This window comes from Heterocephalus glaber, unplaced genomic scaffold (genome assembly GCF_053883595.1).
Source record: "Heterocephalus glaber isolate CG9 unplaced genomic scaffold, H.glaber_assembly_v1.0 deba00000470, whole genome shotgun sequence".
In the NCBI taxonomy this organism is placed as follows: Eukaryota; Metazoa; Chordata; class Mammalia; order Rodentia; family Bathyergidae; genus Heterocephalus; species Heterocephalus glaber.
The window spans coordinates 28,454,354-28,476,665 of NW_028258145.1; the positions used below are offsets into that span (position 1 = coordinate 28,454,354).

Consider the following 22,312-nt stretch of genomic DNA (forward strand, 5'->3'; position numbering starts at 1 on the left):
GTAAATAACTTTTAAACTGTCTTGATATTCCTTTGTCAAAAACAAAAAGCAAAGGATAAGGTACATGCATTTATTAATAGTCATGGAACTAAAACTAAAAAAGAATTGATTTTACTATATATAAATTTTAAGAAGTTAATTAAAAAATAAAAGGAGCACAAAGATTAACAAATGATAAAACATTACTATACCTTGTTGAAGTTTTCATAGATACCAGTATTAACAATGATACTGGAAATTAATTTTTAGTGAAAAGAAATTGTAACTGTATTTTAGAAAGTAGGTAGTTGGTCTTTTGTTTAAGATCAAGATAATGTTTGAAAAAGTAACATGCCTATGAAACTTTGGTGAGAGGGCAAAGTGAAGAAGGGTGAAGAGGCTGGAACTTATCCATTGTACTCTAGATGGACATTTGGGTTACTTCCAAGTTTGAGTACCTACAAACTATGCTATATAAACATCCTTTCTTATTCACGTGCCCTGATATAATTATGCAATGCTTTCTCTAAGGAAATCAGTTGGTCATTTGATATGTATATTTTCATTTTTGGTTAAATATTGTCACATTTTTTTTTTCAGAATGGTTGTACCAATTTATACCCCTATCAGTACAATGGGTAATCTTGGTTGGATTTAAGTCAACCCCTTTGGGGAGGGGAGTGAGGAGGTGGGAAGAAAAGGCTGGAAAGGAATGAGGAAGCCAGGCAGGGAAAGGCCCTCAGTGCCAATCTAAGGAGTTCTGATTTATTTGACTGCACTGGAAAGCCACTGGCAATTTGGGAACAGAACAAAATGCAAGAAACAGGGTTTTAGAAAGGTGAGTCTTTAAAGCTTTGTATTGGTTTTTTGTTGCAGGGTAGGGTGGTGATGGTGGTAGGATTGGCTTAGGCCAGCAGCAGGACTCAAATTCACAGAAGAGAGATCAGTGGAGAAAGGTCAGAAAGCTACACTGATCAAATGCTTGGGTGTAGAGAATGGGAGATCCCAGATCTACCAACTCTTGACTTTGCATAATCTAGTTAGACTCTCATAATGCATTAACATTGCTAGTGGCAGTGTAAACTGCTACAAACTCCCTGGAAAATAGGATGGCATTATTTAGCAAAGAAGATCCAATAGTCCCAAAATACATCAAAACAAAATCCTTACAAAAGAAGGCAAGACTATCAACAATGTCAGATGTAATAGAGAAGTCTATTGAAAAAAGACCTTAAAAGTTCTATTGACTTTGGTAATGAGTCCGATGACATGCTTTGCCACAGAAATGTTTGTGACCTGATAGGGAATGAGTAGGTGGTAGGAAAGGGAACCTGAATACAGGGCCTCTGAAATGCATCTTTCTACTTGTCTCACAGGTAGGCCCTAAGTCCAGGGCTGTGGCCTTTTCCCTGAGGGAAAATTCCACATGATATAGGACTAAAGTGAAGACTTTAAACCAGAAGATAAACTAGGAGTGGTGGCACCTGTCTGTAATCCCAGTACTCAGGAGGTCAAGGCTGGAAGATTGAAAGTTTAAGACTCATCTGGATACATAGTGAGACCCTGTCTCAAAAAATTGAACAACCCCCACCCCCACCCCGATAAATTTCCTATCTGAAAGAGAAAGCAAACTCTGAAAGATGTTTATTCTACAGAAAGGATTGTGGAGGAAGAGGATCAGAGTTAATTTTTTAAACAGAGATTCCAACCTCTAATTTTCTTCCTGTCTGAGTCCAGAGGCAAGTAGTATTCTCTGAACCTCAGTTTCAAAATTTGGAAGGTTAGGAATGAGGGTGCTTCCTTTGCAGCACTGTTGAGAGAGTCCCGAGTGGGAAGACATGTGTATGTCCAAGCCTAGAGCCTGGTGTCTGGAGATGCCATGACTTCTGGCATGCTCCTCCATGCCCCCCAAAGCTATGCCCTCTGTCTCCTCCCCTCAAACTTCTTTCTTTCCTCTTACATCCCACTCACTGATTCTTTTCTTCCTTCTCACATTCCTCCAAACATCCTATTTTCCACTTACTCCTTCCTCATTTCTTTGTCACTTACAGAAAAGGAATTTTTAAAAAGAGGCCAAAAATTAAAAATCAGTATAAAACCTAGGAAAATCACAAAGTATGCAGTTTTTTCTTGCAGAATTTGGTGTGCTTAAATGCCTTCTTTGTTTTCCTCATCTGTATTCTTCTCTGAAGCATCAGGATTTAGGGTTTGCTGAGCTGGGTTGGTAGTGGGATGTGGAATGTTCTCTTTGATCTCAGGCCATGGATAAAAGAAGCAAAAAGCCTGCTATCTTTTCCAAGGATTTTCTATTTTAAAAGAGCTGATTCTCCCTGGGTAAATGCCTCAGCTCTGTCACACTTGCACAAGCTAAATAAGCAAGTAATAAACCTCCCTAGGATGCACTGATTAGATAAACCAATGAGAACCATCGAAGACTCAGGCTTTAGATTAAAAAACATAAAACAAATGTTACTTTTACAGTGTCTATGAATAGACAAAGAGTTTTTGATCCAAAAGTGGTTGATGAGACCATAGAGGAGGGACTATGTTAATTACAGGGAGATAGCAAAAAGAAGAGGTGTGTGGGTTCTAACTGCAAGGCCCACCCTAAAGGGATTGGATTCAAGGGCTCAGGAACCACAGGTCACTGCACTAGGGGTGAGTAGAGTGGATTTTAAATATGTGGAGTTGCTGCTTTGTGGTAAGTTCTGGCTTGGGGATGTAAATGAAAGCAAACCAAGTAGTACAGGCAGGAATCCCTAGTCCATGTAAGGTCAGGTGAGAACTTTATTGCTTTCTGCTAAAGGCTGTGGAAGACTTAGAGGACAAAGATATGGGGGAATAAGATGGCTTAAAGTAGTCTATAACTAGGTCAATAATAGAATGATGCAGTTGTCCCATGTCGTATTGCTATTTTGTGCTCCTGGCCCCTACCCCAGTGTTCTCTCTTTGGGAGAGGGAAGTGGGTATATATGTGTACATCTGTGCCATGTCAGACTTCTGTAGTGAGGGCCTGAGCCCTATATTTAGATATATTTTCGCACAGAGGCGTGACTACTCTCTGAAGTCCTATGCTCTTGAGTGGTCAGTCTTGTGCCTACTTCATACTTTTCCCAGTTTAATAAGGGTTGTTTACAGCATCTTCTCTGAGTACCTAAGAGTACAGAAAAGTGAGACTTGTAAAAAAAAACCAAAAAAACTCCAATTAACTCCTAGTCCAAAGAAGGCATCCTTTTTATCAAGGATCTGCTTCTTGTGTCTTCAGGAAATGAGAAGGAAGAAATACATGAGGTCCAAGGAACTAGTTCACACCTCTCTCTCTCTCTCTCTCTCTCCCTCCCTCCACCTCTTTCTCTCCCTCTCTGTCTTTCTCTCTCTCTGGAAGTCACAGGCTGTATCATTCTTATGCATCAGGACTCTTGGAGATCAGTTGACTTTCCAGAGTCAGCCAGCTTGTGATGATATTCTGGTTTGGCGTGGTGGCACACCCCTTTAATCCCAGCACTTGGGAGGCTGAGGCAGGAGGATCACAGGAGTTTGAGGCCAGCTTGGACTACATAGTGCGTTCAAGGCTAGCCAGAACTACATAGCAAGACCCTGTCTAATATATATATATATATACATATATATATATATATATATATATATTCTGGTTTGGACACTCAGTGCTCTCCACTGTATGGGCTTCTGTCCCTGGCAAAGACTGCTTTACCCTTTCTTTAAGCAGGCATCCTGGGATTGGAATTGAGCTGTGAGCTCATGAGCTGAAGGATGTTCCCAGGAGTATCCTGGAGACCAACCTGCTATGCTCTTCCCCTGCATCCATGCACTTATTTTGAGTGGACTGGTTTGAGGAGAGTAATCTTTCCCTGTTCACTGCTCGTGTTCAGTAAGTGGCTTCTTGCCTGACTGCATGCCTGTCTATCTTCCCTTCAGTTAAGTTTATCTTCCCAGAGAGGCAGTAGCTAAGCAATTAGTAATAGAGACATTTAAACATCTCTTTTACCTCCACTCCACTATAGACAAGAAGGGTGGCCTTGCCAATAAAGGAGGTACTTTAGCACAAATGACAACAGGAGAAATGTATGAAAGAGTGTGTTCTCCAATGTTACCATTCTGCAAACCAGAATCACTGGTCTTGAATTGCCTTTCCCAGCCTTAATCTATAGAGAAGTTTGTTTGCTGAGCTACTTGAGATCAGTTTCCCTACCTTAAGAATGGGGCTCTGTGCTGCTTCTGCTAATGTATCTCAAAAACACATACTTTGGATAATTTTATGTAGGGTAATCCCTCTTGGACACCAATTCAGTCAATAGCCATGTCAGTGCCTACTGTGTACATTCAGGGAAATTTCCTAGGCTTTGGGAACCATCTGGGGATAAAGAGCACATGGGCTCTGCCTCTAGAGCGCTTACAATCTAGTGAGAGAGGCAAGATACATGCATATTACTTATCGAGTAAAGATAATATTGAAGATAAAACTATTCCATTGGACAAGCATAACATAAGGTAATATTAGGAAGCAATTTGATTTTTGCCTCTCTCTGGTCTTTTAAGATTATTCTGAGAGGCCTGGTCTTTCTTTGTCCCTTAATGAAAATCTAGCCAAGTCTTATGATTATTCTGGCCATCCTTGTTCATGGTCTCATTTCAAGAATTATAAAATCTGGCCAGGGATTTAGCTCAGTGGCACTGTGTCTCCCTTGCAAGCACAAAGTCCTGAGTTCAATCCCCAGTACCAAAACAACAACAACAACAAAAATATATAATGTCCTATCCCATTTAATAATCCAAGCTTCAATCTTGATTTGGCATTGAGGCCTCTTCCCAGCCTCAGTTTGGTGCTATGAAAGAAGGGAAGCCTATGTTGCATGGCTTTGACTGAGGGTCTTTCTCACTCATTTAGATAATGGGGAGGGGTTATTATCTGGGGAATCAGAAGAGGTAAGAGGAAAATTCTCTACTTATTGGTGATCTTTTGCCTCACTAGGGTCCTCAGTGAAATGTAATTCTCTTACAGTTTCCTGGTCTGACCCTTTTGTTAGATCCCTCAAAGGCCAACCTTTTCGACCCTCATCAGATCCCTCCTCCATTTACCTTCTCTTTCAAGAATACCTACGTGATCAGGTGTAAATTTTTCCATTTTTGTCCCCAACTGTCATCTTTTCCTTTCCTTTCTTTTCCCTGGTTTGGATGAAGCTGTTTCCTCCCCTGGTTTTGAACCCCAAAAAGCCAATAAGCAGAGCCAACCAGATCTGCCTGGCAGAGAAAATGAGACCAACAGTCCTTTTGAATAAGACTATTCTTTGTTGTGACTCACAAATAGCTCCTTTAATTAATCTTTACTTTTAACATAACCCCAATCAAAGATATAGAGAAATATTTTATTATTGAAATTATTTTTTTGTAGCAAAATAAGCACCGTATAAGTTTAGTATTTTAGTCTTTAAATCTCCTACTTCTTTTTGTAAAATGTTGAGATAAGATCTCTTTAAATTGCCCAGATTGGCCTTGAACTTGTAACCCTCCTGCCTTAGCCTCCTAAGTAGCTAGGACTAAAGATATGTGTCAACATGCCTAGCTCCATTTCAGCCTTTTTTTTTTTTTTTTGGTATTGGGGATCAAACTCAGGACCTTGCGCTTGTGAGACAGGCAGCAGAACCACTAAGCTAAATCTCTGGCCCCATTTCAGCCATTTTTAAGGTACAATTCAGTGGCATTTAGTATGTTCACAAACAACCATCACCACTATTCTTCTCTAGAACATTTTTTATTGTTCCCAACCGAAACTCTGTCCCATTAAACACTAACTCCCTGTTTCTATTCCCCCAAAGCCTAGTAATTGACTTTCTGTCTCCATGAATCTGACTATTCTAGGTACCTTGTATAAGTGGAATCAATCATACAGTATTTGTCCTTTTGTAACTGGCTTATTTCATAATGTCCTCAAGGTTCATCCATGTATAGAATGTGTCAGAACTTCATTCCTTTATAAGACTGAATTCCACTACACATATATATCACATTTTGTTTACCCACTCATCTGTCAATGAGCATTTGGGTTGTTTTCATCTCTATTCCTCCTTTTGTGAAGAATGCTATTACGTACGTTGCTGCACAAGTATCTGCTTGAGTCCTGGAGTTTGGTTCTCTTGTATCTGTACCCAGAAGTGGAATTTACCTAGTTGATTTTGAATAGGGAATGCATCCAAGACAGGAATCAGGTCTCTGTTTCTTCCACCTATTCTCATGTCATAACTCAGGCCATGCTGTTACCCTGAGCTGCTCCATCTCTGGAATGTTAAATTCCAACATCGCACTCTGATTCCACTGCTGATCTCTAAACTCTACCCAGCACTTCAATCTCATCATGACTCCTCTCCTGCCATTCCACCTGCCCCTTACCTAACCTTCCCATCATCCAGCTGAGTTTCTCAGCCCCTCCAGAAGCCCAACTGGGCTCTAGCTACACCTGCCTGGCAACTTTATGTTTTGTGGCAAGATGCCTAGTTCAGAGTTGGCCCACCCCAGAATCACTTTCATTTAAAAAAATCTTAGACAAAGCAACCACATAATTTCAGGGCAGAGATACCATGTGCTGAGCCCAACCATGATTAAATTGCTACCTTCATCCACTGCCCAAACTTCTCTTCTAAATTGATTTTTTAAAAATAGCGCATTTCCCCAACACTGTCTTAAAAAAAACCCTAAACTATCCTTTAGAAAACCAGTTTTAGACCCTAAACTTCAGTATGCAGAAACATTAGTTTATTTCTAAAACTCCCCACCTTCCATTCTTAAAAAGAATTGGTTCTGAGTTTCCTTTGCAGTTTTCATTTTGGGGGCTGAGGTAGAGTGGACTGCAGGGTTCTAGACCCTTAGAGAAAAGGCCCCTACTCTTAGTGCCATCTGTCCTCATCCCATCTTGTCCTTGGCTGTTTGCCTGCAAGTAATGGTGGAGACCCAAGTCTCTCTCCTCTTTATGCTGCCTTAGCAATCTTGCCTGGGGCCCTCTCATCCTGTATACCCCCAGAAGCCAGAGTTTTTGGTTTTTTTCCTCCCTTGGAAATAAGACACAGATTCTCTCTACTTTCAGACCTACAGATCCATGAGGGATTCTGCCTTCTCTCTGGGGCTCAGGCCAGAGAGCAGGGGTCAAGAACTTGGACTACAGAACCCACCATCATCAATGACTCTCAGACTCCCTCCAACTCTTGTACTAGGGAACTTGCTGGCTGAGGGGGTGGGTAGGGGATGGCCTCGATTTTCTCTCATTTTTTAGGTCTAGATCAGGGATCTTTCCTATTTCCCTAAGAGGCTCTTTTACCTCGTCTTATTTTCACACAGCCTCCAAGAGGCAATGAGTGTGAATGGCCTGGCTATTTGAATGGGATAAAAGCAAAAGAATTTTCAGGCTGGGGGAGATATTTGATAATATTTCAGAAAATTATTTTGCAAGGCATGTATAAATGTCTCATTATAAGTGTGCTCCTTTGTATTAACTGTTATGATTGTATAATATCTTAGATCATGTAGGCAAGCCTCCGCACCACCATCCTCTGGGCCAGTTCAGCCATTTAGCAGCTATGTGAATTTGGGCAAGTTACTTTATCCTCTCTAAGCTTTAGTCTCTTCATCTGCTGGTGACAGTAATAATAGTCTCTATCAATTAAGTACTTACACTTGCCAAGCACTCTTTTAAATGTTTTATGTATTTAATCTTGGATGTAAATCTATGAGATAGCTATTATTATTATTCCCATTTTACAGATAAGAATCACACTGCACACTTATAAGTAACTTGGCCAAAGTCATGTAATCTCCTGTTCTTAACTACTGCTCAACTCTGTCCTTCCTGAGTATTAATAATGGCCTTATTGGGTTGCTGTGAAGATATCTGAGTTAAAATCTGTAAATTTCTCAGCCAAGAGTCTAGCATAGAGTAAAAGTTCAGTAAGTTCTAAATTAATACTTTAGCTGGGCATGGTGGTGCATGTCTGTAATCCCAGTCTCAGGAGGCTGAGGCAGAAGAACTTTTGTGAGTTTGAGGCCAGCCTGGCCTACATAGTGAGTTCAAGACCAGCCTGAATTACATAGCAAGACTTTGTCTCAAAAAACTAAAAAACCAAAAACAACCCCCCTCAAAAAAACCCTAATACTTTAGCCATGATCCTTCTGTTTACTTTCATCTAAAATGCCACTGGAATTGTATTTGAAAGGTACACGAAATTTTTTCTGTGATAAATTATAAAATTAAGTATGTATGCAATGCCTTAATTTATGCTTGTATGGATATAGTAAATATGCATAGATTTTACACAAAATTGGCACATTAAAATCTAGATTAAAAAAATAGAAACCTTGAAAAAAAATCTCTAAATATTTAACACAGGTTTCCCACTCAGGAATATGGTACTTCATTATGTGTTCCTCAGCAAAATTTTATCATATAAACTCATGTAAGACATGCATTTCTAGGTAAATTTACTTCTAGATGTTTTTTGCATAATTTGTCACTATTGAAAATGAAATCTTTTCCCCCATGATACCTTTTAATCAGTGTTAGTGTCCCCAGATTCTCATTAATGACCCCCCCCCACACACACCCAGATGCCTCCAGAGAGGTGGCTTTCCATAGTCCTCCCACTTTGGGCTGACAACATGAAGATCACTTGTCCCACAAGGTGACATATGCTCTGACAGGAAGTGAGGAGCAGCTTTCCAGGGTGGCATAGATTGGGCGATGTGACCAGAACACCGTCCCCTAGCTCAGAAAGTACAGCCTGGAGGAAGAGAGGAGAGGGGCCAGCCCTATCTCCCTGCCCTGGTCTGGGTCCATCTGAGGGCACATCTGAGAAATGAGTTTCCAGGAACTAGCAGCTCCTCTGTGGCCTTCATGATTTCCAGTAGGGTCTGCCGAACAGTGGTTCCAGTGACAGATTTTCCAAGGACCACACTTGCCACTTTGAGGGTCTGACTTTCTTAAGTAGAAGGACTATTGTCCAGCAAAGCTTCATTTTTCTTTTCTTTTCTTTTTTGGTACCGGAGATCGAACACAGGACCTTGCGCTTGGTAGGCAGGCGGCAGAACCACTGAGCTAAATCCCTGTAAGCTTCATTTTTCTCTGTGGAGTCCCTGTCACAGTTGGTTCTCTGCCTGCCTTCTTTGACGACCTCTAGGAGGCAGCAGAAAGCAGACGGAGGGAGAGAGCAGAACCTTGGTGCGGAAGTACAAGGGATATTTGTTTCCAGACAAGCAATAAAGACTTCTCTACTCCTGCAAGCTGCTAAGATCTACTCACCCATCCCCTTCTCCTCAGAATAGACATGTTGCTGGTTTTCTTGGAGTGTGATAATTACAGTAGTGTTACCAGTTAATACTATTTGTTATTCCCAGTGGGCCAGAAACTGACCTGAGTTTATGTACATTGATTTAGATGGAAGTAGATGTGATTATTACTCCCATTTTTTTCAGTTGAGTAAATTGAAGCAAAGCAAAACAAAACAAAAAGAAAAACAAACAAAACTTGAGCCAAATCACACAAAAAGTAATTTGTCCAAGATTCCACAGGTTACAAAACTAACATTTGAACCCAACCATTTATGAAGCAGGCTCTATTTTGGGTGTCAGAAACACACACCAGTGAACAAAGTCCTTGCCATGGAACAGACAGTAATAAACAAATGAATGTGTAATGTGATTTTGGATAGAAATGCTTTATACACAAAACAGATTTAAGGACAGAGCAGAACACTTCAGGTGGGCTGGTCAGGGAAGGTATTCTTGAATGGGTGGCATTTGACCCAATGCATGAATCAGTATGAGAGAACACTACAATATAGCCAATACATAGAGTGGCAGAGGGGTGTGTGTGTGTGTTGAACAGAGGACAAGGAGGGAAGGGAAAAAAAGTCTAGCCTCATGTTTCCTGGGAGGGAGCAAGAAGACAGGAGGGAACAAGTCATGCTAGAGATTGGGAAAACAGTAAGTTCAAAGGTCCTGAGGTGGGAATCAGCTTGGAGTGTCAGAAGAATAGCAAGACATGCCATATGATTGGTGCAGAGTGAGCTGAGGCCATAGGTCACAGCAGAAATTAGGGAGAAATAGAGACAAAGAAGGGAGAACACTTATCCACAGTATAACCTGGGTGTGGCCTCTTAAATTTTCTCATCTTTAAGATTTCTCATCTTTTTTTGCCTTCCTGTGAAGTTCTGACACCATCATGGTATGTTCCCTGCTCAACCCTGGATTCCGTTCAAAAGCAGCTAAAGCTGACAAGAATCTGGGGCAGCCAATTATTGTACCACCAACCAAAGCTTGGTACAAACAATCTTGAAGTCAACATTGTGCATACTGAAGTGAATCTTTCCCAGCTCGAGGGGAATGTCTCATAGGTAAAGGATCTAGAAAAGCCTGCTAGGGCCCCAAGATGACTCCTTAGTCCCACTAACAAGGGCCCAAGCCTGCAGACCTCTCCTGGGTAGAAAGCCTCTTCTGTCTTTGAGGAACTTGCCCTGAGTCTGGGTCCTTGTCAAACCTGCCTAAACCCTGCCAGATATTAAACCCAGGTGGGACTCAGATGGCAGATAGCCAAGAGATAGACAGCCAGCCAAGTCTCCAAAGTAACTGGAGGCCCAGAAGTCAAATGCTACAAATTTCTAGACATCTTTGGCACCCCTTTCTGGTAGAGCCCTGGTGAGTAAAGTGGGGCCATGTTGAGTGCTACTTTGCCTGTTGGGGTAGAGCCTAGGACTATAGCTGTGGTGACAAACCTATGGCACACATGCCACAGGGTGGCACACAGAGGCCTCTCTGTCGACATGTGAGCTAAGTCTTCCCAGCAGCCGAGCATTGGATAACAGTTGTTTTTTCTAAACTAAAACCTCTGTATTCAGGTTTAATTGTAGTATTGGCATTTTGCAATAAATAAATGAGATTTGGGCACTCAGTCTCTAAAAGATTCACCATCACTGGATAGAAACCTGAATGCTCGAATCCAGGATTTCTTGACCATAGCACTTTTTTTTTTGGTACCAGGGATCGAACTTGGGTCTTTGCACTTGCGTAGCAGGCAGTGAAACCACTGAGTTAAATCCCTGGCCCGACCATAGCACTTTTGACAGTTAGGACCAGATAACTCTATGTTGTGGGGGCTTTTCTGTGCATTGCAGAGTGTTAGTGGCATTGTTGGCCTCTACAGGCCAGCAGTACTCTCCCTCCAGGAGGAAGGAGCAACGTAGGAAACAAAGATGTTTCCAGATACCGTCAAATGTCCCCAGAAGGAAAAATCACCTTGGCAGAGGACCACTGCAGCTGATCCTTTCCTTTCCCCCACATCAATACATGAATCTCAGCTGTTACCCCTCTCTGCTGGTGAGGAAGGATCAAAAGCGCCCCAAAGCATTTACTCCTCGCCAAAGCCAGTTAATGAACCATCCTCCTTTGGCACTAAAATGGAAAAAGGCCAGAGGACAGAGAGATGAGAGAAAAGGGATGGCCAGATCTTCTTGCAACTGTTTTTAATTTTTTTTCTTTTGAAACAGGATCACACTAAGTTGCCCAGGCCGGGCTCTAACTTGCAGTTCTCATGCCTCAGCCTCCTAAAGTGCTGGGATTACAGGCATGCTCCACCATGCCTGGTCTTCTCAGTTTTTCGGCTCACAAGGCTAAACCACAAGGAAGGGCAGGAATTGAGTTGGTCACAGGCATCATGGGACTAGACTTCTCTCTCCCTCCCTACCCTATCCTCTCGCCAACACACACACACACACACACACACACACACACACACACCCCCCTCCTCTGCAACTCTGTGTATTGGCTGCATTCCTGTGCTCTCTTATACTGAAGACTCGCTTTCTCCAGAAATGAAAGGCAGCTTAGCACAGGAGGAGAAAGGTAATAGATGGGATGAGGTTTAGACCAAGATATTGGCAGGGCAGAAATAAAAGGTTATAAATATCAGTGAAGGAAGAGAGAAAGGGATTCATCATGAGATCCAAACCAGAAAGAGGGGCTGGTATACGGGGAAAAGAGGAAAATGTTTGAAGATTAGAGGTTAGAGGCCTTCATTGGGTCAAAAAGCAGGAAAGAAGGGACCCAAAGCCCCAAGAGCTGACCCAGCTTCATTAATATATGTCTTTGTGGTTTAGAGACAATTCCATGTAGACTTGTAGAATTATAAGATACTATAGCTTGGAGGAAACTTAGAGATCATTTAGTCCAATCTATCCATGCAGGCTCTCATTCATTCATTAGTACTGGACGTCTCTGTGCTTGGAAGCAAACGAGAAATAAAATACAGAAGCCAACCAGCTAAAAATTAAAGAAAATATATGTATGACAGAGCCAATTGGAGAGTGCTGTTTAGAATATATAGTCAGTTCTCCTAATATTGTCCCAGAATCAACTGTTTCGACCCAGAGCTGAAAGATCCCCTAACCTGAAAGCCAAGAATCTATCCTGGGAAGTTTAATGTGGAAAGAGGAAGAGAGGAGGTATGTGCAGGCTTTCTCTGGGGCATGATCACGAGAAGGAACCCAGAAGAATCTGGGTCATGGTACAGGCCTGTTGTATTCTGTCAGGTTTTCTAAGTACATAGGCTGCTTATCCTCTCCTAGAGAAGATAAGTGAGGAGGTAGACAAGTCTTTTTTTTCTTAACACTTCAGAAGAGACAGAAGCACTACTTTATAGGGCAAGGTAAAAGGAGGTTACCCCCTAACAACCACCAATTAATTAGTGCAAATTCTACTATAAAGAACACTGTGACCCAGAGAGGTGAAGTGATTTCATGAAGGCCACAGAGCTCTGGGAACAGAATAATGTTCCCCAGTTTCCTAAAGACAAAATTTTACCATTTATGTTGTATTCACAGCAAGTCACATTTATACAGGGTAAATAGCAGGGTAGTAACAACATCCTTTTGTGATTTTGGAAGACTTCTCACCGCTTCCTCCATCACCCCCACTGCCTTCATCGTCTCAATTTATTCCTCCAACTCCATCTACACCAGACACTTCTGTCTACACCTGACACTTCCATCTGTACCTTGAACCTCTATCTACACCTCTCATCTCCATCTACACTGCCATCCATCCATACCTCCATCTACACCTCAAACCCCCATCTGAATTCACACATCCATCCATACCTCCACCTCCATCCTTATTTCATCTGTCCGTCTATACCTTAACCTCTGTCTGCACCTCACACTTCTATCCACACCCACACCTCCATCTTTACCTCACACCATCTGATTTCACACCTCCATCTACACCTGACTGTTCCTCTACTATCATCCTCTCTCTTCTATAATCTTTCCTGTCCACTTCCTCACTCATACTTCCTAGGAGGAGATGAGTAGCTCATGTACTTGGAGAATTTGATTGAGTACAATAGGCCTGTGCCATGAACCAGATTCTACTGGGTTTCCTCCTCCTTGAAATTGCATGTCCCAGAAAAGGCCCACACATCCCTCCTCTCTTCTTCTACAATCAACCCCTATGGATCTATCATTTCCTCCCACCTCCCCTTTTGTTAGCAGGCAGCCAGCAGCCTCCTTCTTTGGGTGAAAAGGCAGGTAGAAACTACACAGCTACCCACATGGCTCTAGTCAGGACAAGCTTTCAAGGACTTTGAGATCAAAGGTGTGTCCAATTTTTGGTGTCATTTGAACCCTCCAAAAAGATTAACTTGGGTATTTTGTGAAGATTGGGATAGTGATACCTAAGCATAAGTACACATATTTGTACAAATACGCTGACCAGAGTGCTGACTGCCACAATATCAAAGCCATGCCTTAGTCTGACAACTGGATGTTTAGGTACCTGCGATGTGGTAGGATTCACTGCTGGCATCTCAGCAGTCTTTAAATCTCAACCACCTAGAGCTAAAAACATTCAAATGAGTTGCAATTTTGAGCAAACTGGGTCAGTCCAGTATGTCACAATAGGTTCTTGGAAATGCTGTTGCCCTCTCTTGATCTTAGTTTTCCCCAACATAAAATAGGCAATCTTGGAATAGAGGTAGATCATCTCCAAGTTTTCTTTGAGCTTTAATGTTCTAAGAATTCACCCTCAATCCCTGAAAAAAAAAAGTCTGGGATAGAAACCATGCAATGAGATAAAGCAGCATTTCAAAATCAAGGCTGGAATATACCACTGTGACAAAAAGATCACCAAGTTAAAATCCAAGAAGAAATTTAGAGCCAAGTCATCTGCCTATGATTGTGGCCAGCTCTATTCAGACCACTCTCTACTCTGATGTATCAGCCGACTAGGCATTTGCCCCTGACTCTGCAGGAGTGTCCCTTCCCCCACCCTAGTCACATGGCTGGCCACAACTGAGCCCCAGGAGTCAATCTCCAGTGCCCCAAATACTGCTCGGCCTGGAAGCCACAGACAGACCTTCCTGCTACCCAACAGGAACATAACAAGTGGTTCTTACCTTCCCGGGATTTCCAGCACTAAGAATAGGAAGGTAAGTTTGCAACTTGAAGCTTCAGAAAGAGTAGAGAAAACTATGCAGGCAAGAGAAAATGTGATTTCTAGTATGAAGAGTATTTGAGTGAGCTTCACACATACTGAGGAGAATACCAGGAAAGCGGGATAAATCCTCCAAATGAGCATTGGATGTTTGCCTTTCCCTTAAAAATTATACTGTATTTGTCACCCTGGTGTCTTGAGTTCACTAGTTTTGGGCGTAGATCCTCACTCCAAAGTAACAGAGATTACAGGAGACTTGCATTCTTTGACACCCTGCTGATTATTTCTATCTTGTTCTCATCTGATAGAACTGAGGATCTTTCTCTTCTAAGCATGTAAATTTCTGTTCTTTGCCAAATTTGAGAGACTGGCTGAAATATTGGCAAAGTATGTGAAAAGCCTGAGTCTTGCCCCTTTCCCAAAGAACATGGGAAATCGATTATATCTGTTAATATGATACCTTGGGCTAGAAACAGAGTGATAGTGAACCTCTTCTTTTTTTACATATTTTTATTTCTAGGTTTTGGATATGGTACCATGTATTGCTACTCCTAGTTTCTTTAGGTATGTCTTGTTTGCTTGTTTTGTTTTTTCTTTCCTGGAGCATGTATGGGTGCTTGCTCTGCAGGCCTTGAGGTGATGAACAAGCTACCAATTGAAAGTGGCCATTCCCTGCTTTTTAGCTTAGCTTCCTAAACCCCAGCATGATTCCATATCATTCTTGTCAATTCAGTTCATGAAATAATCCCAGGTAAGCCTTTGGGGAAGCCCTTTTTCTGAAATACTTTGGACTATTAGAGGGGCTCCCCAAACACCATGTTAGCTGGTTTAGAGCTCTTAAATATAAAGGTCAAATGGTCCAAGAGAGGGGGAAAGGAAAAGTTCCCAAAGATCTGACGCATAAATGAGACTTCTATTTTTTAGTTTTCTTCCAGAGACATGGGTGTTTAATCTTGATGATTTATTACCATATTTGCCTTTCTTCTCTAATAACTAAACTATTTTATTCTATTTGCTTCCAGCATCTAGTGCAAATATCTGGAATAAGGTCAATACTCAATAAGGACTTGATGGGTTAAACCGATGTGTCCTTGGGGGAGGGAATGAGTGCTTAACTGACAAATGATTTCATCACCAAGGTTTTGATGCCTAAAGTGTGCCATGTCCCTTTAAAGTTGGCTGTATCAGTACCTTCCTGCTGTATTGAACATGAAGTATGCTTGGGCAGGAAGCCCTGAGTCTGTTTGCCAGGAAGGCACTCTGGTCCTTAGCCTTCATGGCTTTAAGTGTTAATTTTGTCAGTAAGATTTTTTATTCTCATGGATCCCAAATGGGACTTCAGGTTGGTGGTAATGTCAGTGAAATGGAAGGAGCCTTTGAATGACTCAGGACAGAAGAGGATTTTGTCTGATGCTTTACCATAGAGCCATGCTCAAGACCAAGGCAACCTATGATCTAAAGATGGATGGGAGAATAATGGTGAGTTAGTTGGGCAGTAGAGGGTCTAGTGGTAGAAAAAGCTGCCTTTGCAAATTCTTCATTTGCTATGTGCCAGGGACTATTGACCTGATTGCTTTGCCAACATATTGTAGTGGATGATTATACTAGCTAGTCCTTCTTGGATGCAAGTAACTCAAGTCAACTGAAGCTAGGTGAAGAGAAAAGAGGGGTTTATTATAAGGCCATTGAGAGATCTTGTGTGCAGAAATTCAGCCAGACCTCAGGAATGTCTGAAACCCAGAATTGGATGGTTGTGAAAAATCTATACCAGACTTCTCTATGTCTCCCATCTTTACTTCTCTTTCTTTTCTCTTCCTCCTTGTCTCCTTTCTTTCCTGTCCTTCGTTCCCGCCCTTTCTTATTTTCTTGAGTTTGGGAATCAGAAAATATCCAGTTTGAAACCTGGCTCTACCATAGCTGGTTCTGTAGCCCAGGGCAAACTACTTAATTCTTTTTGTCTCCATTTCCTTATCTGTAAATGAGGGTGGAAATTATGCCCCTCACTGAATTATAGTGAAGGCTAAATGAGATTATGAAAGCAAAATATCCAATATTCAATTAGTATACATTATATGAAATGCTAGATATAGAAACTCTGTTTCATAAGTTAGGACAGGGAATTTTTTTTTTTTTAATGCTGGGGATCAAACTCAGTCCTTCTGCTTGAGAGGTAGGCAGCGGAACCACTGAGCTAAATCCCCAGCCCCAGGACAAGGAGTTTTTGGTAGGCAGTGCAGCTGCTGAGCAGAGAGGTAGCTAATGCAAACACTTTCCACGTGCCCAGCACTCAGTTTCAAACAGATGGCCTTCTTCAAAGAGGAGCTTGAGTTCTTCTCCCCCTTCAGCATATTCCTGGAGGGAGCTTCCCTCCAGGTGTGAGAAGGTAGGGGCAAGCTCAGAGGAGGTGGGCTGTGTGGGGGCAATGGGATGAATGCATCTACCTGAATATTAGCTATATTATGTCTGTACTTCCAAAGTTTTGTGAAGTTCTCATCTGTATTTGTGTCTGTATTATCATTTTGTATTCCCTTTTGTTTGTTTTCTAAATTGAGAATCCGTAGTACTCCTAACACGAAATAACATTTTTAAGACATGCTGGAAACAATTTCATCTGTATAAGTCAGGGACCCTTGATTGCAAACATTAGAGAGTCAACTCAAATTTGAGAAAAAGTAAATTTAACAGCTCAATGCAATTGAGAAGGCCAGTTTAGAATTACCTGACTCAGGGAGTCTCTGTGTGATCAGTATGCTATTTCTCTTCTTGAATTCTTCTCTTCACGTGACAGGCACAATAACAACTCCCAAGCTTAGCAACTTAGCAATGCCAGAGTGAACAGTGTTTTGGGACAGATCCAGCAGAAATGTCCTGAGGAGAATTCTGACTGGCCCAGCTTTGGACATAGGATCTTTGTGGCTGGGGATGGGGAGTGCTTGGTTGGACTTTCCTGCTTGGGTTTGGAGGACAGAAGTGGAGTCAGGGCTACTAAACCATTTGGAGGTGCTTCTATATGGGAAAGGGTATCTGTTACTCAGCTTTTCTGTATTCTTCATAGTATGCTGGGGGAGGAAGAGATCAACTTTCAAAAAACCACCAACTGACCCAATTGAACAGAAAATATAAATTGGGAGTTATTTCCTTAACACAACAGTTTTAGCCAGGTGATAGTTTTAGCCTCTGGGAAGCCAAGGCAGGAGGACTGAAAGTTTGAGCCCAGCCTGGGCAATTCAGCAACTTAGCAAGACCCTGTCTTCAAAATTAAAAATTTAAAAAAGGGGAGGAGGAGCCTCACTGTGCAGGTCCTAGGATCAATCTGTATACCACAAAAATAAATTTTAACAAATTAAATTAAATAGAATTAAATTTAAACCCAGGAGTTTGTAAGTACAGTTCCTGGATCAGCAGCCACTGTATCAACTAGGAAATGTAAATTTCAAGGCCCCACCCCAGATCTACTGAGTCCAAAACTGGAGTGTGGCAGCAATCTTTTTCTTTTTTTGAGGTGCTGAAGACTATTTGCTAGGCAAGTGCTCTACCACCGAGCTACACCCCTAGTCCCAGTAATCTTCATTTTAATAAGCCCTCAAGTAACTTGATGCACACTTAAGATTGAAGACCACCATTCTATGGAGTTCTTCATTTTATAGTTCTGCTATGTTTTTAAAACATATTTTTCTTGGAACAAATAGATTTAACTTTGAATTTTCAGGTTTATAATTATCATATAAAGTGGAAACACATGTCATTAAGTTATGTGACTTCAAGTGTTTAAAATAAATGTAACATATAACTATAATTTAAACATCATGTAGGAGTATGATAAAAAGCAATGGAACACTATCCTGGCTTCCTCCACACCCTATAGTTCCACTTCCCAAAAATAACCACTAGAAATTCTTTTAGATTTTTCTGTTGTTTACCTGTACCCTTCTGATGATGATGATGATGATGATGATATAATTATAGTTTAGCTATCTGTGCAAAGTATCAAAGATTATAGCCAAGACATCACCATTAAATCCTATCCCTTTCCAGAAATAACCTGAAATTAGTGTGTATAATTCCTCTGTATTACTTTATGCTTTTAATTACTTATAAATGTAGCAATAAGAAATATTGATAGTGTTTTAAAGTTTTATATACAATAGTATTTTGTTTATAACTTTTTATAAATTGCTTAATAAGGTTTTCTAAAAGATCTACCTAATGGACTTCCATTTAAATCTCATTGGCTAAAACAGGGTCACATGACAACTCCTAAGATCACTGACTGGCTAAGGGCAATCAGATTTCCATGAATGGTTTATACAGATCACAATTCATACCTAGGGTTGGGGGTGGTAACTTGCAGTAATCAAGGGCTTATGTTTCTACTTGAACAAAATGGGGTTCTGTACACAGGCATGAAAAGGAGGGAATGAATGTTGGACCATGTAGTAAATACTTCTAGATGACCACCATAGCCCATTCCCTTTTCCCCTTACTAACAGAACAGTCTTATTTGCACTATTAAAATGTGCTTTCCCAGAGTTCTTTGTTATATGACTCAAGTGTGGTTGAATAACTAAAGTTAATCATAATAGTTTAAACAAGTAAGTGGTTTCATTATTCTCCATAAGAAGATGCTCAAGTATAGGCCACCTAGCACTATTAGCATGAACATATTAAGGATTTAAGCTCTTTCTGCCCCTTGTATCTATAGATAGCATGTGATCTTCAACCTTGTGAAATAAGATAGCTGTTACACTTCCAGGCATCACATCTATGCTCCAGGGATAGGGTTACTAGATAAAATATAGTTTATACAGTTAAATTAAAATTTCACATATCACTGAATATATTTTGTTAGTATTAATATGTCCCTCAAATTGTATGAGACATAGCTTATATTCAAAATTATTTGCTGTTTATCTAAAATTCAAATCCATGTGGACAAACTCATTTCTTTTTTTTGGTACCGGGGACTGAACTTGGGACCTTGCACTTGCGAGGCAGGCGGTGGGGCCACTGAGCTAAATCCCTGGCCCCAAACTCATATTTCTATTTGCTAAATAGGTAAGCCATGCCTATGAAGGAAGAAGAAAAAAAAGGAAAGGGGCTGTCTTCTACAGAGGCTTTATCTAGGAAGGGACTCTGTCCCCAGATTCTTTCACTGATCTCCTTAGCTAGAAATAGCAGAAGGGTATCTGGGGAAATGCTTAGTTTTAGTTGGCTACAGTGCTGTCCTGAATCAAGTCAGAGCACAAAGGAGGGTGAGCATCAGGCAGGAAGCTTGTAGCATCCTCCACAGAAGTCTTCTACCTGCCTTTTCCCCATCCAGAATAGTTACAGCCAATGGTGACATACATAATTTTGTTTTGTTTTGTTTTTTTGGTACTCGGGATCAAACTTGGGACCTTGTGCTTGCAAGGCAGGCGGCGGTACCACTGAGCTAAATCCTCAGCCCATGACATACAAAATGTTTAGCAACCAATATAGTGTTGACACTGACCACAACAAAAAATGCCAGCCACTAAATTCAGCCATACTAGTCATATTGGTGGATGCCAACCATGCTAAGATAATGGGGTTTTTTTGTAAAATTAATATTTATTTTTCTTTATTATGACTATAAATAGTCTAGTATGTGGTGCCATGTTTACTTTTCCTTTCCATGACTCTTTATTCTTCCAATTTATTTGTTTTTGTTTGCTTGGTGGTGCTGGGAATTATACCCAGGGCCTCATTGTGTGTTAGGCAAGTGGTCTACCCCTGAGCTAAACCCCAGTCCCGCTATGGCTCTTTATTCTTTTTAGGGGGGGTACCAGGGATTGATCTCGGGACCTTGTGCTTGCAAGGCAGGCGGCGGAACCACTGAGCTAAATCCCTGGCCCAGCTCTTTATTCTTGACAGATTTGCAATATCGTCTCACACACATCAAGATCGTTTTTCATATATAGGTTTTTTCTTGAAGACATCATGTCCAGAGCCTGCTCTAAGAGGCCCTCGTCCGTCTCTGGGGTGCTGCATAGCTCTTTTCCGAGCACTTGCCTTTGTCAGTCTTGTGTGGTGAATTTCATTTTCCAAGTCCTGTATTCCTTTCTTAATGCTTCCTTATCTTGCTGGAGTTCATCCTTCAATCCCTTCCTGAGAAAAACTGCGTAAATGGTAAAGTTTTGAGATATTTTATGTCTGAAAATGTCCTACTCTACTTTCACACTTGGTTGAAGTGCTGTTAGGACTGGAATTCTATGTTGGGAATAATTTTTTCTCACTTTTGCAGGCATGATTCCACTGTCTTGTAGCTTCCCCTATAGCTGAGCCAATTCTTTTGTCTTATTCTTCATAGGTGACTTACTTTCTTCTTCCAGAAGCTTTTAAGATCTGTTTATCCATGATGTCTTAACACTTAATGATGTGAGTTGGAATAGATTTTTTAAAAATTCATTTTTCTTGAGCTGTCAGAAACAGACCTTCACAATAAGAAAATTCAAATCCTTCAGTTCTTGGAGATCTTATTCTATTTCCTTGGTAATTTCCTATGCTTTTCAATCTGTCTTTTGGGAACATCTATTACTTATGGTGTTTGGGTCTGCTGGGTTGATCCTTTTACTTTCTGGTCTTGACTTACTCTTCTTTTCGTATCTCTTGTTTGTGTTGTCCCTGACATATTCCTTCAACTTTGTGTTTTACTAAAATTTTTTTCTTTTAAAACTAACTTTGACATTTTTATTATTTTTACACTAAAATGTCATTTTTTATTAACCTTATGGCTCAGAGCTATAGTTATAAAAACAGATTATCTGGGTTTGAATCTTTGCTTCTCCACTTGGACAGTAATTAATCTTCCTGTGCCTCAATTTCCTCTTTAAAATGTGAATAATAAGGCAAGGGATGTAGCTCAGTGGTAGAGCACTTGACTAGCATTTGTGAGGCTGTGAACTCCATTCCTATCACTATAAACAAACAAACAAAAATAATAATATTATTTATCTCAGTTCTTTTTCCAGGACTGGGGATCCAACTCAGGTGCCACTGCTGAGCTACATCCCTGGCCCTCTCAAAGCATTATTGAGAAGATTTCAATTAAGTCATACCTGCAAACTACTTCAAATAGTGCCTGGCACATAATAATGGTACCAATTATTGTTTAAGTTTTAATATTTATTTGCACAAAGTTTTTCATGTCATTCTTTTTCTTTTCGTACCAGGGATCGAACTCAGGTCCTTGCGCTTGCGCAGCAGGCAGCGAAACCACTGAACTAAATCCCAGGCCCTGTCATTCTTTTATAATTTTTTTTTTGATACTGGGGATCAAACTCAGGTCCTTGCGCTTGGGAGGCAGGTGGCGGAACCATTGAGATAAATCCCCGGCCCTCTTGTATAATTTTTAAACCATTATATTTATAGTTAAGTCCCTTTTTCATTTCCAAAGTCTTTTCTTCTTGATTAACACCCCCTTCCACCCAGCACTAAGGAGTGAACCTAGGGCCTTTATGCGAGCCTTTTCATTTTTTATTTTCAGACAGAGTCTCTCTATGTCGCTAAATTACCCAGTGTAGCCTTGAATTTGTGACTCTCCTTCTTTGGCCTTCCAGATTGCTGGTATTATGGGCATGGGTCACCACATCTATCTTCTTGATTAATTGTATATAGTTTGTATATAGTTTGCCTTTTAATTAATCTTTCCAAATAATTGCCTTTGGATTTGTTAACCATCTTTACTCTTGTTTTGTTTCATTTTTCCTGCTTTTTATCTTTTATATTTACATTGTCTCACTCTCTTAGAGTTTTATTTCTTGTTCATTTTCTGCCTCTTTAATTGAATGTTTATCACATTTATTTCCCTCCTTCCTCCTCCTTCCTTCCT

The 22,312-nt window shown here is 40.8% G+C and overlaps 1 protein-coding gene across 11 annotated transcripts in view; it reads left to right on the plus strand.

Moving 5' to 3' along the window:
• The first annotated feature begins 659 nt into the window (after positions 1-659).
• Slc4a5 (solute carrier family 4 member 5) overlaps positions 660-22,312 on the plus strand; it is a 115,125-nt gene continuing 93,472 nt past the window's right edge. For 6 of the 11 annotated variants that reach the window (XM_087202094.1, XM_087202076.1, XM_087202091.1 and 3 more), the window contains exon 1: positions 660-817. The gene's annotated coding sequence lies outside the window, so the exon portion shown is untranslated. Of the gene's footprint in view, positions 818-2,448; positions 2,638-14,330; positions 14,459-20,838; positions 20,860-21,440; positions 21,579-22,312 lie in introns of those variants that run through there. The other 5 variants (XM_087202082.1, XM_087202103.1, XM_087202079.1 and 2 more) reach the window with 5 other exon arrangements.